Raw genomic sequence first — 7,181 nt, forward strand, 5'->3', positions numbered from 1 at the left:
CATCATAGTCTTCCTGATGTTGCAACTCCCCATGTTGTAACATCTTCTGCATCTCAGCTTCAACTTTCAATGCCAGCCCTTCATCTTTTCTTTCCATTTTTCGATTCATCTCATATGCTTGGAGTGATCCCATTAGCTCATCTAAGCGCATAGTAGAGATTTCTCGAGCCTCTTCTATTGATGCTACTTTTGCTTCAAATCTCTTGGGTAGTGACCTTAGAGTCTTTTGAATTAATTCCTCGTCAGAATATCTCTTGCCAAATTGAAAAGCCTGATTTGCTATGTCCATCAACTTAGCGTTGAAGGCAGCAATAGTTTCATCCTCCATCTTCAAACTTTCAAAGTTGCTTGTTAACATCTGGAGTATAGAGACTCTCACCAGGTTTGTACCTTCATCTATCTTTTGAAAGATGTCCCAGGCTTCTTTTGTGATTCACAGGTAGCCACATACTTGAATTGATTCTCATCTACTCCTCTAAAAATAGCGTTGAGAGCATTCCCGTTTGCATTAGCCTTGCTCATATCTTCCAAACTCCACTTGCTTTTCTTCTTCTTGATCTCATACTTCTCATCATCAAGCTCGACCGGAGGAGACCATCCTTCTTCAACTGCTGTCCACGCGCTTTCATCAAGGGATTTGATGAACGCCCTCATTCGTGCTTTCCAATATGGGTAGTTGGAACCGTTGAGTAAAGGTGGTCGAGTCACCGATGCTTCTTCTCTTGCTGGCATCTTCGGAACTTCTTGCTTGGATCTCGCCGAAACACACACTGACGACCAACGCTTTGATACCACTTGATAGTTCCGTTGGGTGTGTGATGTGTTAAGTTCACTCAAAAACTCACTCAAAGATCAAACACTCACACACAATCAAAACAAGATAAAGTAGACAAGCAAATTGGTAACTCAGTTCGGCACAACCTTGCCAACATCTAGGGGGCCAGGCTCGGAGAAACAATCCACTAAAAAAGGTATAGGAACAAAGAGTACAACACTCACTCACTCTCTTAATACAGAGAATATCCTCTCAAGATTGCCCGACGGCCACACTCTCAACTCTCACTGACAAGGTCCCCTTGCGTATATCCCGCAAGTGCACGGGTTTGTCGAAGTAATAATCCCGGGTGAGCGGGGTCGAATCCACAGGGAGTAGGGAGTAAAGACACTTAATTCGATTCTTAGCTATGTGGAGTATCAACAATGATAAGTGTGGTAATGATTCAATTCTCAGAAATTAAAAGCAACAAGTAAGAGAGCAAAAGTAAGGAGGAGGCAAGGCAATCGATAAAGATGGGGTACTCGGATGATGCTTCACCTAGGATAATCGCTTCAAGTGCAAGAACTCTCTATTATGCTTCCTAATCAATGCAATGGTGAGTCGTGGAAATCCTTACATACATAGTCCCAAATCTAAGGTCAACTATGCCTAACTCTATACATGTCCCGGAGGAGAAATCGAACAATCTCAACACCTCGCACTCGCATAGAGTTGCAATGAGCTCTAGGGATTCCAAATGATAAATCTCTTCCTAGATTTAGACCTAACCCTTTGGTCCAGTGGAAGGTCTCTAGCCACAATTAAGCCCTAGATACTAAGATCATCTCAACGCTTCACTCCATTGCACGCGCAACTAGGCCCCAGCGGAGGTTCACCTCTTAGACCATTCACTCTATTATGACCGCAAAGAACTCGAGGAACGGAGGTAGAATCTATCACGTCGAAGGGGAAAGGGGACGCTTTTGTACCTCTCGACTCATCCTCTCAACCCTCTCCAACCTAGCTTTGTCTAACGCTCGTGGTATGTCACTCACTCACAAGGTTACCAACAAGAACTCTCAGCCCTAGTGTCACTCTAGGGGAAATGTTCATACAATCAAGCATTTAAGGTTGGAACTCACAATAAACATCAATTTATTGAAAGCATAATAAAGAAGTTCAAAGAAACGAATACATCCTAGGGTTCACAATCATCCAAGTACCCACTAGGGGTTTAGCTCTCCATGGAGCTAAGTACAATCAAAGAAATTAAATGTAAAAGAAATGAATCCATAAAGAAACCCCCTCAATGGTCGTGTCGATGGTCATGTGGAAAGTCCTCTACTCGTCGTCCAAGGATTCCTTCGTCCGGTATAGGATACGCCTCGATCGGAGCTCCCCTACCAACCTTCTTTCTAATGGAATCACGATGTCAGAGCCATAGAACCTCTCCAAAACTTTGGCCAATACCCCTCGAAACCCTAGCCGAAGCCCTCTCGCAAGTTGGGGAAAAGATGGAGAAAAGAATACCAAAATCGGGGCTGAATCGGCTTTAAATAGGGCTGGAATCGGGCAACTCCACGGGCGTGGACGATACACGCGCCCTTGCGGAATTTCCACACGGGCGTGGATAATTTCCACACGCCCGTGTGGATTCTCTGTTTCTCTGGTTTCTCTGCCGGCTGTGAACAGTGCTGCTACAGTACTCTGCTACAGCCTTCAACCTGAATAACTTCCCAATTCCATACTTTCATCGGGGTAACGCAAACGAGCACACGTTCACGTCGTGAATCACTTGCTTCTTCAATGATATATATGTTGGTGGAGCTCCTGTTCTTGTATGCATAAGACAGAATGCTCGAGTGTGACTGCCTTTGTGCCCCTCCAAATCGATGTGCTCACTCGAATGCGAGGAGGTTGGCACACACTCTAGCATCTCACACCTGTCCTATGTCTCACACCTTATGATCCACATTGGCCTATTTCCTTCATACTCGGCTTCACAGCCCTACCTGCGTAAAAGTAACATAAAAACACACATATTAATGTAAAAACCTGAGAAAAGTAATGCTCAACATAAGGAATGAACGCTTCGCATTCATATCGCACAAGCACTTATCACTCACCGAAGAGTCTCTCACTGTTTGGCTCATCCTAAATCTTCAAGCAAGATCTCTTATATAGACACACCGACGTCTACAAAGTTACCTCTTTTAGAATTCTCCGCGGCTTCCTAACTTGGACACCTTCCAAAGTTAGATGTTGTAACACCAAGTTGCAACATGGCCCACCTTACTGAACATGACTGAGTTCTAGCAAGATGCACCCGAATCTGCGACCTTCAACCTCCCGGTTTCTTCAGTCCGCCTTATAGCATTTGACTCGACCCGAGCTCCTCCTGCCTGCAACTGCTTCCTTCCTCAAGTCACTTCAGAAGGTATCCCTCTCCCGAGGGACGTGCTCACCAAGGCACACGCGACCATCTCACCAAAGATAGCCATCGAAGATCTCCCGATCTTTTTTCCAAACTTGGCCCAAGTTTGGTCTTCCAAATGATCTTCTTTTGGCACATGAAATATTGTTACTAAATTTGATCTCATCTTCATCCAAGTTTAGTCTTCAATATCTTCAAGCATGATCTTCAATAATCCATGCTAGGATCTCCAAATCTCTAATCATATCTTATACAATCTTCACTTAATCTCCACGCATGATTAGTCTCCATGAATAGTTCCGCCCATAGAAAACTCTTGGATCTTTCTTCAATTAGTGATGCTAAATATGGTCTTGATAATCTCCTTCGCGTGTCTTTACCTTATTTTGTTTGTGTCTTCAAATAGCTTCACACCAAACTAAATCTTGTGTCTTCTAATAGCTTCATACTAAGTTTAACTTGTGTCTTTTAATAGCTTCATATAATCTTCATGATCTCGAACTCTTGCCAATAATAGACTATTCGTCTCTCTTTAAATAGATCTTTCTAAAAAGGAGCTCTATCAAAGATATGAATAATCATCCCCGATCTTACCAAGGATAGATAATCATACATAAAATAAAACTTAACTTTCTTGAAGAGATCCTTTAGTTTTGACGCACTTACCAAAAATAGTTTATCATCACATGATTGTATTGAGAGGAATATCTACTAAATAAAGTCTTCAACCTTGATCTTCATAAAATCTCCACCTAGATCTTCATCACATGTCATGACCTCATACTTTACCACATCATCATCCTAGTCACCTTTTCTTTAGATGAGTCATTTCTAGCCACGTCATCATACTCATGCCATGTCACCATTTGGCTTGTCATATAATGTCAATCCACGTCATCAGACTTAATAGTTTATTTGAAAAATTCAAATATTAGAAGTCTATTTGCGATGTTTTGAAACTATCACCGATTTATTATTCATTTTCCCTTATTATCATCATCATCATCAATCTCATGCAATAATCAGTTGCACACATTAATGTCAAATCCATTTCAAATCTGCGACATATTTAAATTTCAAATCAATGAAAACATTATACATATATTGATTCTTATGCATATTATAATTTTGCTGGTTTCGTAAATACATAAGATTAGAATAATAGGTGTGAATTTTATTGTTTGAATTTATTTTTAAAAAAATTATCTTAATTAATTTAAATAAAAAAATTAAGATTACAAGTACATAATTCATAGGGATGGATAAAGGGTGGAGAATCTCTGGTTCTCTCCTACCAAGGGATGGAGACAAGGGAAAACTCCCCAGCTTCTGCAACAAAGTTGGGCCTTGTTGTGCTCTCCCCACTAGGTGAGATCCCTGTCAGAAAATAAAATTATATATATATATATATATACATAAATATATAATATATACATATATATTTATTTATTACCTATTTAAAAATATATATATATATATATTAATAGTTATTAATGCTTCTAACAAAAGATGTATGGTAATTGTAGTACTTAATTTTCAATGATTGTATTTACATAGCTCTTTATGTAATGCACGGATGACATATTAATACAAGAATAACAAATTTAAAACTAATAAATATTAATCTCATAAATTATATCTCAATTTTTTTTTATTTTAATTGAAACAGCAAGGGCCAGGGATCATTGCGGGATAAGAAATAGGGGTTTCTTCCTTACTAGTTGCCTAACCAGCTTGAGGATAATAAATCCCAATCTTTGATGGGGGAGTAAGTGGGAAGGGACTCCTTGTTCTCCCCCATCGGATCCAATAGTTATTCCTATACATGAATTTTATTAAATAATCTTTATTGATATTAATATTTTAAAAAAATAAAAATTTATTAATTATGCCAATTTAAATGATAAAATCTTGTATAGAACAATAGGTGGAATAACCCAAACATGATACAGTTTTCTGTGATGTATGTTTAAAGATTATCCTAATCATTAAAAAAAAATAATAAATTCAAAAATAAAAAATAAAAAATATATTGTCAGATCCATCATATTAAACATTCGGTGGAATAATCCAGACCTGATACAATTTTTCTATGTGATGTATGTTTAAAAATTATCCTAATCAATAAAATAAATACATAAGTAAATTCAAAATTTAAAAATTTCAATATATTGTCAAATCTACTATATTATACAACCATTCAATGCAATTAAAATAAGTGAATTAATTAAATTTATAATCCCTATTATGCTTCGAGTATGAATGTCAAATAGCAAATTTTAAACCTAAAAAATACAATATCTTTTATACATAATTAAATTGAATACATTATATATTTAACCATTAATCTACAATTAATACTATAATCAAGTGAGTTATTCATTAGACAATAATCATTAAACTGGTTCAAAATCATTATTAACATTAGGGTTTATTTATAATGTAATCAATTTATATTTTTAATTTAAATTTTTATTAAAATATGAAAATATAGAACTGAAAATTTTGTAAAAATATGATAAAAATCAAAATGCATCAAATTATTTCTCTAAGCTAATTATATAACAACACCATCACATTTACACTTATAATTATGATTTTATTTGGTCTCTCTATTATATTCTAATAATTTTTATACAAATTATTTATTTAAATTATTATATTACAACATATAAATGAATATTATGTATCTGTGAAAATAAAATATAAAATATAATAATATTTTGAGAAATAACATATTTCCGCTCCATTCACTGTTGTCAACTTTTTCATGAATATATTGAAAATACCTTAATTTGTTTATTCAAAGTTGTTAACTTAATTATTTTTCATTGATATATTTTATCTTTATTTTTAAATATTAATTACAAATTTTAATCTTTAATATCTCAAAATATTTTTTGAATTAAATTTTGTAAATGATTTTTAAAATAAATCTTCTATAAATCATAGTTAACATTTATTTAAGAAATAATACCCGAACTGGTCCTCTACTTTTCTCTCTCTCTTCTCTTTTGGTCTCTCTACTCTGAAATGCGCCCCATTAATCCCTCTACTCTTGAAAATGATTCTACTTAGTTCCTTCTACTCTAAAATGGGCAAATTAGAAGCTGTATTATCAAGAGTAGAGGGACTAGATGGGAAGAGATTAAGGGTAGAGGGACTACGTTGGGTCATTTTCAAGAGTAGAGAAATTAGTGGGGTGTATTTCTGAGTAGAGGGACCAAAAGGGAAGAGAGAGAAAAGTAGAGGGACCAATTCGGGTATTATACCTTTATTTAAAAACCATTTAACTTATTATTATAGTGAAAAAAATGATAAGTGCTTGTGTATAAGTAATACGAAATACTCTTTTTCTAACACTGAGCATTACTTTTCTCATATTTTATCATTTATTCTTGTGTATATGTGTTCGTTTGTGCATTTAGGGTTGTGGAGATAATTGTGGAAGAAAGGAACTAAAAGTAGATCGTGGATATAATTTTTTATGAAGTTCTTGGATTGAACAAATGTGAAGACACAAGTTGTGTTCAAAGATATTTGGGTGTGTGCCAACCTCCATTGTGTTCAAGAAAATATAAAAAGTTGAGGGGCACAAAGCCAGTCATACTCATGTATTCTGACTTGTGCAATACTATCAAGATCTTCGTCAATGTGATTTCATTGAAGAAGCAACGCGATCTACCGCATGGATGTATGTCCATTCATGTGGCCTCGATGAAAAGTGTGGATTCGTGAGCATCTTGGCGAAGTACTATAGTATTTTACTGCAGCAACTCATCGCAGTGAAAACACTGTAGCAGTTACTGTTTACAGCTCGCAGAAAGTCAATTTTTGAAAATTCACACGGGCATGTGGGAATTCCACATACCCGTGTGGATGCCTGATTCCAGCCCATATAAAAGCCGCGATTTGGGATTCTTTTCCAAGCTTTTTGCTCATCTTTTCCCCACCTTTGGAGGCGCTCACGGCTAGGATTTGGAGAGGTTT

The sequence above is a fragment of the Dioscorea cayenensis genome, chromosome 2 (genome assembly GCF_009730915.1).
Source record: "Dioscorea cayenensis subsp. rotundata cultivar TDr96_F1 chromosome 2, TDr96_F1_v2_PseudoChromosome.rev07_lg8_w22 25.fasta, whole genome shotgun sequence".
Lineage (NCBI taxonomy): Eukaryota > Viridiplantae > Streptophyta > Magnoliopsida > Dioscoreales > Dioscoreaceae > Dioscorea > Dioscorea cayenensis.